Consider the following 12,428-nt stretch of genomic DNA (forward strand, 5'->3'; position numbering starts at 1 on the left):
AAATAGAACAAGAGTTTATTCTTTAACTAGTTTCGCACAGGACATCTGGCACAATTAGGAGCCATGGTACTGTTTTATTATCCTATTAATTATGAAATGATCTAGTTTAAATAAACCTAAACTCAAGTTGATATTATTATAAAAATTGCTCTTTATAAAACTGGATTCAATGATTTTCCTTTCTAAAACAGAATTACCATCACTCTTTTTCTAACATTGTCCCAGTCAATACTATGGTTTGTGTCCCTTACATGAACAAAAACCCCACTAGACATTTGGCCCGTCCTTATACTATATCTGTGTTGATTCATCCTAATATTTAATTCTTTACCAGTTTGGCTAATGTAACAGGAGCTACAGTGTTTGCAGGGAATACTATAGACACATCCTATATTATATATATATATATATATATATATATATATATATATATATATATATATGAATGTATATATCAAAATATGTCACTAACATTGCAGTGCAGTTATTATCAGAATTTGCTTCCTCATTCTACCAACGATTAAAGCATTCTTAAGTGACGGGGCAAGGTAATATATTTTTTCCTCCATTAATTTTACAATTAATCTTTATCATTTATACTGCGAAGGTCTTGATCTTAACATTTATAAAATAGATATATTAATTTTATTTTTGTTATTCTTAAAGTGCGCCAGATTATATCATTAGAGGGGTGAAGGTAGTGAGAGGAAAGGGAGGCGAAAGGAAGATCTGGTGGGGAGGATTAATTCCCTCGGCTGAATAAAACCGTCTGGTGATAATCTGGTGAAACGTCCTTAAGGCCAGTCATGCATCAGGTGCCAAAGACAAGAGATGTGGGGTTCGGGGTGGGGGAGGGTATTGGGAGGGCTAAAGGAGGGAAGTGGGCAGGAAGAGGGATGGGGGAGAGGAGGAGGAGGGGAAGGAGGAGGAGGGGGAGGACAGACGGGTGGATGGAGAATGCGTGGAGGAGGGTTAGGGAAGGAGTGGAGAGGCAAGAAGGGCAATGGGAACGGGGCCAGGGGAAGGGAAGAGGGAGGCAGACCATGGGGAAGAGTGAGGCAAAGGATGAGGGAAGAGGGGTAGGTAGGACAAGAGAGAGAGGGAGGTAACGAGGAGAAAGGGGGAGAGGGAGGACGGCGAGAGAAAGGGAGGGGAAGAGATTGGGGAGAGGAGAGGAAAACGGTAAAGAAGAAAACGGGAAGACAGAAAAAAAAAAGAGAAACGGTGAAGAAGCGGGAAAGAGGTCAAGGAAAAACGAGGGGAGAGCTGGGGGTCAAAGGAAAACGGGAAGTGGAGGAGAATAAAGAGAGGAAAAGGTGAGGGGTGTGGAGAAGAAAAAGAGGAAGTAAGAAGAGTGATATAGATGAAGAAGGGGAAGAGGCAAGAAAATAAGGGAGAAGTCTCGGAGGAAGAGAGAGGAGGGAATGAAGAAGAAGACATATGAAGAGTGATATAGAGGGACTGAGAGGAAGAAGGGGAAGAGATAAGAAAACAAGGGAGAAGTCTCAGAGGAGCCCAGAGGAGGGAAGAGGCGGAGAAGAGTGAGGGGGGGAGGGGGAAACTGGGGGCTTGCTGGTGAGTTGGGGGAGAAGGACAAATACGCGAGGAAAAAAAAGGTGTTTATACCCGTCTGACCGGGGAGAATGTCTCGTCCCGTCGGCCGACCGCCCTGGCTTGTCAACACTATGTTGCCTCTGCTCCAGAAAGCATCGTGCACCTGCCACCACCACCCACTGCTTGCCCCGACTCCCATTCCCCCCCCACCCCTTGGCCTCCCCTCCCCTCTCCTTCCCTGCTCACTCCTATGCTCTCCCCCTCCCTTCGCTGCCAGTGTGGGATACTGAATGCATGCTTCATACAGACAGTTTTTTTTAGGGATTTTGGCGACATCCATTCGGACCAAGTCACTCGGTATTCCTTTAAGACTGAAGATTAATATCCACTCAAGAATACTGATCAGCTTCAGTTGTCCCTCTGGTCAGTTATCCTCGGAACATCTTTCCTTTACCATCTGCACGGTGGGGATATTGTCCCATTGGATAGAGGCGCTGGTCATTGCTCACAAAATGCAATACTCCTTTCCTCGGCTCTTTCCCCTCCCATCCTATCACCCATCCTCCCTTTCCTCCTCTCCCTTGCTCTCCTCTCCCCTTCCTTACCCCTCCCACCCATCTTCGTCCCCTCTGTCCCCTCTTTAACCCTATCCCCCCCATTTCCCCCTCCCCCTTCTCTACCACACCCCTCCCCTTTACTTCCTCCTCCTCCTTACCCCCTCCCTCCTGACCTCAGGGCTGGATGAAGCTTAAATGGGATTTCAAGATCAGTTTTGAGGAACCTCTTCCTTTCCTTGTACGCACACACACATACACACACACACACACATACACACACACACACGCACACACACATACACACACACACACACACACACACACACACACACACACACACACACACACACACACACACACACACACACACACACACACAATCAAGAAAGACAGTTACAGAAGAGACCTGAAAAAGAACAGCTTTCCCCACAGGGTAATAGACGTTTGGAACAAGTTAGATGAAAACGCAGTGTGTGCAAAAACGATACACGAATTCAAAAACTGTCTAGATAAAATGCGATATGAAGACGGGACACCATGAGCATAGCTCCCCTTCCTGTAAAACACAACTAGGTAAGTACAACTAGGTAAATACAACAAGGTAAATACACACACACAATCATCAAACCCGGCCGCCAAGAAGCTTCGTACGCAAGTCTCTCTGGACGGGACTCTCACGCGCCACCATAAAGCTATTCAGAGTATATCAAAAGAATCGATAACCTGATACTACTTCTAGTACCTAGGAATAGGCCAGCTGAACACTACAGCCCTGAAGCCTGTTTTCTACGAATTCCAACGCCACCAGAGAGCATGGCAGCACCAAAGATTTTATTAGCTTCGCCGTTGTACTTGTCATGGAACAACGTGCTAGTAGCAGCGATGTAATTCAAATGATCAAACCCCGCCATCGCGAAGCTTCGAACGCGGGTTCCTCTGAACGTGAGTCCCACGCGGTATAATTTTTCAACTCAGAACTGTCCAATAAATTTTTTTTAGGGGGGAGGGGGATAATTCTATACAGCTAATGGAAGTCCCTGCCACTCAGATGGCTAACCCTGTCTCGACAGAGCCCTCAAGTACTCAGTCGACGTCATTTTCATCACATCGCCAAACGGTTTTCTTCGGTTGAGGGAAATCCCTCACACACTCGGACGGATCGACTGACTACATTTCCATCCTGACTTTCATCATTTTTTGTTTTCATGAAATTCCTCACTCACTCAAAGAGCTGAGACATTACGATTTCAGAATTCCTTGTCCTTATAGATCCTGGGGACTGTCGTGTTGGTATGTGATGAGCGAAGATGCCCCAGTGAACCGACTTAGTGCCTATGGGGATACACCACATACTTCTGCGTATGCTGCCTACTCTGCGTCAAGGAGCAGAAGACTAGCACGAGAACAATGAGTCATAGCAAGGCTGGAAAAAAATTAATCAAATACATAACTATATGAATGAATAGGTAAATGAATAGATAATTAATGTACACGGGTAAATTAATGAATAAATGAATAATTGAATGAATAAATGAACAAAATAATAACTAAACAAATGCATGAATTTCACCAGTCAGTGATAGGTGGTAGAATAGATACATGAATGAATAACTAAACAGATCAATTAGTTTATTGATAAATGTGTCATAGATTGATAAATAGATAAATTAATATTTAGATAACTAAGTTGTAAGCGTGAAACCTTGTTCATTTTATTCTGTTTGTTCTGAAACAATTTCCCCGTTCATTTACGAATTCTTGTGAAATTTGACTGAAGGGGTCACGTGTCACCTAAACAGTGCATGGACAAAGAAAACCCTGGTCTGTAGGAGAGCACAGAACAAGAAATGTTGTCTTCTCCGGTAAAAAATCCCATTCACAGTCGACTTGAACTTGCGCACATTATTCGCAGCACAAGCATACGTATCTTCGTCTCATAAGCTTCACAATGTGATCAAACCCAGCATGAGACAGTGCTGGAACTCTTCTTTGCGACATCTGATCGCTTGGAAGCAGCGTGGGCGTATGTTCGATGGAAGCCAAATGTTCCTAGCAGGCACACAAGCATCGGGGATGGAAGCATTCAGCGGGTGGAGATGATTGGTGCGAATTTTGCGCAACATGAAGACGCTGCTGAAATCACGGTGGTGACTCAGATCCCATATCACCTCGCCACGAAAAAGGAACCTCAAGGAGGAGAGAACGCTGTCAAAAAGGCGGATGCAGATGGCCACACCGAAGTACCGAACTCGAGCACTGAAAGAATAAAACCCCAAAAACGTTTAACAGAAATCAACTGATTGCCAACGATGTACGCCGGCGCCAGTCCCCACTGTATTTCCGAGCAAGCTTCCATGCAGACATCCTTCCCAGCCCAAACGAATCTAGACAGGTTCAGTCAACTTGCCCCCAGCCCCAACTTATCACTTGTTATCAACGGTGAACCATCAACAAGCATAATGCCATAAGAACTCGAGGTGCGAAAGCGCGAAGTGCAGATAGATTTTGACTTCGAAATCTTCAGTGCCCCCCAATGTCCCTGTTGCAGAAAGGATAAGACAGAATATTTAATATTTTGTGGATCATAACGCAAAAATCGTCGATTACGGTGAAATATCAAGAGCTTCATTGCCCTCTTCTTATCATGATTTTGTCAGCCTTGTGAACGGCAAGTCCAGGCTAACATTAGAACATAAGAATGAAGGAGACTGCAAGAGACCATAAGGCCTACACTAGGCAGCTCCGTATCCATCACCACCTGTCATCCCCATCCATAAATTTGTCTAATCGTTTCTTAAAACAGGCTAGAATTGCCACCCCCGGGCATGTGAGGGTCCTGAGTGAATCAATCGTGGTTGGACGTGATATCGGCTAAAGTCGACTGTCGAGGTCAGTGTCACGTCGTCAGCGTATCTGTATATGGAACTTTTTTCAGATTCACAATAGACCTATAGATGTCAAAGAGCAGGGATCCATGTACAGTACATCGACCGGAATAAAATTTGTGGGAAACGGAATCGATTTGGGGATTTTTTTTTTTTTTTCTAGTTGTTAGCAATAACCAATGTTTCAATCTTTGGTGACAATATTGTACCGAAAGAGCGGTTTAATAGAGGGTAAGAAGATGGAAGGATAGTAGAAATTGAAACTAATCAGCGTTCTGTTCTTTGTTCAAGGAAACTACCCTCCCACCTCACCCCCCCAAATAATAATAATAATATTATTATTAATAATAATAATAGTAATGATGATTATGGTTTGGATGTCACTAAAGTCCCCGGAATTTCGACTGGACTGCATAAAACACGCAGAGAGTACCCCGTGCGGGATTTAGTTATACACACTCTGGAAGACAACAAACGATTTTGGTTCAACCCAGGGGGCAGCCAAGGGTACAAATGGGGCTCGTTTGTCTCTAGTCTGACAAAACAGAATCCGTGGGGTTTGCCCCCCTCCCCCTGGCGGCAGCCAGAATATTATTTTCATGAAAGATATTTCTTTTGTAATTTTTATCGGTCGCGTAGTAACAGGTAAACTGTGCAATTGGGTTAAAGGTGTTGACTCCATTACGCCCGTGACTTCACTCAAGGGTAGGTAGAATCCAAAAACGATCTTCGTTTGTTCATATGTCCTGCAAAGTCGTTTGAGCGTTTCCAGATCCCACTATAGCATCTAAAGTGCCCAATAGATTCTACAACGGTTACTCTTTACGGCACTGTTGTCTCTCCAAGCTAGACGAAGTTGCCCGACATTGGAAAGGCTGAAACAAGTTATGGATATTTATTCCACGTGCATAACAATGGGTTAACTCCTTCCGCCAGGCGATTCCATTCTGTTCTGTGGTATCCCTTCAGTAGGGAGTGTTTCGTGTGTGGTTTTTTTTTTCATCCTAGAAAGATCTTACCCTGGGTAATCAATATAAGTAACCACTCTGAACCCTTTGGCTGGGTGATCTTATTTCCTGTGTAACAATGATACTGTTCACAGATTCTGTACTCGTTAACAAAACATGACCTTATTCAGCAAAGGGGGCAAAACCGCTGCTGAAAAGGGCAAGTTTATCTCAATTAATCCCTTAGCTGTGATGGCGCCATACCCTCTCGCCACAATGATCCCGTTTATAGGTTTTACAGGATCTGTTCCAGGTAACGTTCACAAATCTTCTTCTTTTGTAGTTTAGGAGAAAACATTCCCAAGTCGAAAGTTGGGTGTGACTCCAGCAAAGGAATCAGTGGCACAATACTTTTCGATGATCATTCAGTGTTGTTTCCATCCCGACAGGGAGATGTGTCCTTGGATTGACCTATGAGTCCATTGGTATAATGTCCCACGGTATCTGTGATTAAACGCCATGGATTTCTTCGAGCCCGAGTTCTTCTCCAGAGGACAACCGCTCCAGCAGTGAGAGCAACGAGGACTAGGGCAATTTCCAGTAGTCCTTTTATGAAAAGAAGATCGCCCCACATACTATGATCGAAAACATAAATGGTGTTTGTCTTTTATACCGGAACAAAAAGTGGCCAAAGTCTGGCCATAGGAAAAAAGGAGATATTTGAAGAGAACATTTCAGTTCACTATAAAATGTCGAAAGATTGGTTGAAGAACTCAAATGAAGACTGTCTAAAACTTGGACTATATATCACATTAAATGTGTCTCCAGACAGTGGAAGAGAATATAAACTCTAAGATATATCTCCAAACTATTTTCAATTCCCTTAAAACTTCCGAGAGTCGTTAATTAATTTCATGTTTGCATTACTAACAAAGGAGTAACAGTCTGCATTGGTATCCCTCTCCTGGTCGCACAGGCAATTGTTCGAGTCCCAATGGCAGAGCTGGTTTACACACACACACACACACACACACACACACACACACGCACGCACGCACACATACACACACACACGCACACACACATATATATACATACTTATACTGTATATATATATATATACATATATATACATATACTATATACATACATATACTGTATATATATATATATATATATATATATATGTATATATATGCATGTATAAATATAAATATATACATATATATATATACATATATATATATACACATACATATATATATATATATATATATATATATACATATAGATATACTAATATTATATATATATATATATATACATATACTTATATTATATATATATATATATATATATATATATACTGTATATTATATATATATATATATATATTATACAGATTGATAGTCTTTTCATTTAACGTTCTTTCCATCTGTATTTTGCAAAGTCCAAAGGGTTGAAGAATGTTGGTTCCTGGTTCCAGATATGAGAGCCACAAATGGACATGGTATAGTAATGCCGGAGAAGTAGCAATGAAGAATGATCGTTGGAGGATCCCACAGAACGGTAGGATTTACTGGAGTGCTGAGTATTCTGGGACCGATTACAGACTTATGGTCGGAACACTCAGGCTGCGTATCAAGTCAAGGCGAATATGAGATGTAATCCACCTGTATTTCATCTGGAGAAGCTCAGGGAAGATACGTGTACCCGAGAGTAAGCAGTAGCAGCATCAGATCGGTTCAAAGTTCTTGGCGCCTTGGTCTCTGATCATAAGACGGCCATACCTAAGACAAGTGTTCTGTCCTTAAGTGTGTTACCAAAATGTTGGTTACGTTGGTGGGAGGAAGGCCAATGACCAATGTGTCTTTTGATTGTCTTTAGTGTTCCTCCCAGCGTTTTGGTCACCACATATTCTATACTACGGATCAGATGTCGGGATAGCGGTCTTCTGGAGGGATTATAAAGGGGCTGATGCCTCTTCTCGAGTTGCTTTGTCGACTTGTTCGTTCCCGGTGATGTCAACATGAAATGACATCTATCATAGAAATATGGATTCATAATGCGTAGAGACTTGGATTATCCACGAATAAACTTTGTGGGTCAGTGGGTGGAGGGAACTGAGGGTGGACGGTGTAGTCGTCTGTCACGTCTTTGAAGAGTTGACGGTTCGATGAGAGTACTGAAGATTGAAATGGGGTAGATGTCCACGGTGTCACTAATTTCAGAGAAAACAGAGAAACAGAAAAAAACAGAGAAAATACAAAAAAGGACGGGTTTTGCTCAAATGCACACTTCTATATATGTATGGTTGCATATAGTTGAATTATTTAAACTTTTTTTCTTTAAAATGTGTGATTTTCATGTAATTTCACCAAAGAGAAGTTATGTTTTAGTCTCTGCAGTATGACCGACCACAGCTACATATACCGTAACAAATTAGCATATGGTTGCATTATTTGAACTATTTTCTTTAAAAGGTGTGATTTTCATGTAATTTGACCAAAGAGAAGTAACGTTTTTATCCTCTGCAAAATTACCGACCCCAGCTACGATTCGTGGTTACCGCTAGCCTGCCATCTATGTTCCGCGAATGCAGATAATCACTGAGCGTCAGAGTTGCCAGATTGGCGTTTTTAATGCCAAATTTTGTATCTTCGGAATGTTTTTACCGTGTTTGGCAGGAAAATTTGTTGGGTGGCATTTTTGGGAATTTGGCATTTTTGGGGGGCGTTTTTAAATACCCGGTCGTGATTAGAGATCACTTTTACTTATATCAAGAATTAAATGATGATGTATATGAATGATATAAATTTATCTTGGTTATATCATGCGGGAAATGTTGCAAAGATTTTGTGCCTAGCCAAAGGATGTTTCAGCTCTTCTTTAGTGAAAATATGTAAGAACGGAGTAGCTCATCAAACATTTCTAAATCTGATGATGCTTTTGATTATATTTAGACACAATAGAAAAGTCACATGTATTTTTATTCATGTATGTCAGAGTCTAGAAGGTTGTTTAATAAACTGGTTTAATTTATTGTAGAGGGTAATAAAAAGTTTACTTAGGAACTTAAACGTATGGAGTAATACATTTTATTTTAGTTATTGGTATTTTTCTTTCTCACATAATACGGAGTATAATATATTTTATTTTGGAAGTTCATATCTTTCTTTCCTTTTCACACACAGTCTTGAAAGTCGATTTATTTCAGAGGATGGTGGTACCACTAGAATTAAATGATGGTGTACATGAATGATATAAATTGATCTTGGTCATATCATGTGACATTGTTTTATATCGGCTAGTCAGCAGTAAAAATTATGTTTATATTGTAAATGTAGTTATACACATTATTTTCAACTACTTGATCTTGGTTATATCATGTATTCATGTGGTATTGTTTTATATTGGCTAGTCAACCGTAAAAAATAGTTTTCATGTAATTGTAGTTATACACATTATTTTTAACTACACATGTAAAACCAAAATGCAAAAAAGAAAAAATCTTAGACAATGTAATGGTTGGCATTTTGGGGCATGTTTTAAAAACAATTTGGCAGTTTTTGGCAGCATTTTGTCAGAAGTTGGTATTTTTCCTGGTAGAAAACCTGGCAACCCTGCTAAGCGTGGTTGATGGAGTTGGCCAAAAACATAATACTTTTAGAATTTCTTGTGAGGTTCGAACATGTGGGGCATATTTGCATACTAACTTGAATAAATGTAGAGTGATTTTTTTTGTTAACTATTGTTGTTTATTTCTTTATAATACAAAGGTTGCTTAATATTCCATGCAATTAAATAAAAAAAATCATTAAATTTTATTTGAAATGCGCTATACAAAATTTATATTCTATGAAATATGACATTGCATACATGGTATTATGCAAAGTAGACCACTTGAAAAAAGAAACTAACGAAGCAGAGCGCTTTCGTATATCACATATTCAATACAAAAAGTACATAGTTGAATAGAAATACATATTTTGTATATACATGAAAAAGGAATACAAAAACTCCATTAAATATTGACGTCAACTTCGCCGTGTTCCATCATGCCAACCAAGAAGACCTCAGAATGGACTGGGATAACGCACCAGTTATATTCAAATCCCATTGTAGCTTTCAAAGTGGTACTATCGCAAATGCCAAGATATTCCGCAAACTACGTTACAAGAACTCGGTGAGATGTCCTTTGGGTACTGGTGCAACTCTTGCGTAACGAACGGGTGCTTCGAGGATAAACTGTTGCTTTTTTGTATAACCATAGTAGTTTGTTGCAGGAAGCACAAAAAGGGAACAAATATTTTTGCACAATACACCAAGTACATCAACACCTATAACCTTGGGCAAGTTTGAATTTAAGATTTGTTATATTCTTGGGGGTGTTTCTCGGCGTGTTTCAAGTATCGGTTATCGCTTATCGCCCCCCCCCCCCCCAATAACAATCCTGGATCCGTGCCTGGGTGGTATGGATCAAACTTCACTCTATTTAGAAACACTATTGTGTTTTTAGTGTAATAGACTGCATATAGTTGAATTATTTTCTTTAAAATGTGTAATTTCCATATAATATGATCAAAGAGAAGTTACGTTTTTATCCGCAGAGATATGATAGATTCTGAATGGAGAACATTCACACTCGATTGCTCATCACATCAATTACGCCCTGTCATTTACCCTAGTCCCTATCTCTGATTGACGTGCTAACCACACCGCAATTACCGAAAGTACTGCTACCCGAGACTTCCCCCTTCTTGAGAAATCTCGCCCTGGCAGGATTATGTCCCGGTCTCACGCGTTTAGGCGCACTCGGGCCTCGTGTTCTATAATTGTTGCGAGATTACAAAGGCGGAGCATGCCGACAGGAGACCTTTTGGCCCATATCTAGGACGGATGCGAGAAAAAATCATAATAGTACAAAATAAATAAATAAAAACTATAATAATGTAGATAACAAATAGAATACATAAATAAATGCAAAGGTATAGTTAGATAATAAACAGGTTTCGTGCGTTAAGGGACTTATTTGGCACCAAAAGTATTTTTTTATGTTCATTCATCCATCCATCCATAAATAAATAAATAAAGGTAAATAAAGTATAAATAAAGAATGGCCAAAGTAGTTATGTTGGTGCTCAAAAAATAATAATGGCATTTTGGTGTTCTAAATTTTAAGTAAACAAAGAAACGAGTTAAGCGTAAACATGTCCAGCTTCAGAATAAACTAAATACTTTGCGAGCAGCATCGCGATGGCATATCAGATGCCAATGATTTCCTTCGTCGTGTTTGAAGAAGTCTGCGATCATGAACTAAAAGTTTCAATAAACTGTGTTTCTCATGATGATATCTGTGCTAGAACGTTGACAAATACCCGTAATTCTACTCGTCTTACATAATTGTAAACTTATTAAAGTGAATGATTATATTACATTGTATTGAAAAATGTATATCATATGTAAAGAATTACATAGTAAAGAATTATCTATACATAAATTTCAATCGTTCTTGAATGATTGTATTACATTGTATTGAAAATAATGCATATCATATGTGTCTATAAATAATAAAGAATTGTATAGACATGAATTTCAATCTATCTTTTTTTCTTAATATAGATATTTTAAGCTGATTATCCTATTATAACTTGAAGATGAGGACTAATTGTCCAGAAGACTAAATGCCTGAAGACCAGTTATTTTGCAAAGGAAGACCAATTGTCCGAAGACTAAATGTCCGAAGACTAAATGTCCGAAGACTAAATGTCCGAAGACTAAATGTCCAAATACTAAATGTCCAAAGACTAAATTTTAGTCCGAAGACTAAATTTTAGTCCGAAGACTAAATTTTAGCCCGAAGACTAAATTTTAGCCCGAAGACTAAATTTTAGTCCGAAGACTAAATTTTAGTCCGAAGACTAAATTTTAGTCCGAAGACTAAATTTTAGTCCGAAGACTAAATTTTAGTCCGAAGACTAAATTTTAGTCCGAAGACTAAATTTTAGTCCGAAGACTAAATTTTAGTCCGAAGACTAAATTTTAGCCCGAAGACTAAATTTTAGCCCGAAGACTAAATTTTAGTCCGAAGACTAAATTTTAGTCCGAAGACTAAATTTTAGTCCGAAGACTAAATTTTAGTCCGAAGACTAAATTTTAGTCCGAAGACTAAATTTTAGTCCGAAGACTAAATTTTAGTCCGAAGACTAAATTTTAGTCCGAGGACTAAATTTTAGTCCGAAGACTAAATTTTAGTCCGAAGACTAAAATTTAGTCCGAAGACTAAATTTTAGTCCGAGGACTAAATTTTAGTCCGAAGACTAAATTTTAGTCCGAAGACTAAATTTTAGTCCGAAGACTAAATTTTAGTCCGAAGACTAAATTTTAGTCCGAAGACTAAATTTTAGTCCGAAGACTAAATTTTAGTCCGAAGACTAAATTTTAGTCCGAAGACTAAATTTTAGTCCGAAGACTAAATGTCCGAA

This window comes from Oratosquilla oratoria, chromosome 5 (genome assembly GCF_046742065.1).
Source record: "Oratosquilla oratoria isolate Oo_2021 chromosome 5, ASM4674206v1, whole genome shotgun sequence".
Taxonomy (NCBI): domain Eukaryota; kingdom Metazoa; phylum Arthropoda; class Malacostraca; order Stomatopoda; family Squillidae; genus Oratosquilla; species Oratosquilla oratoria.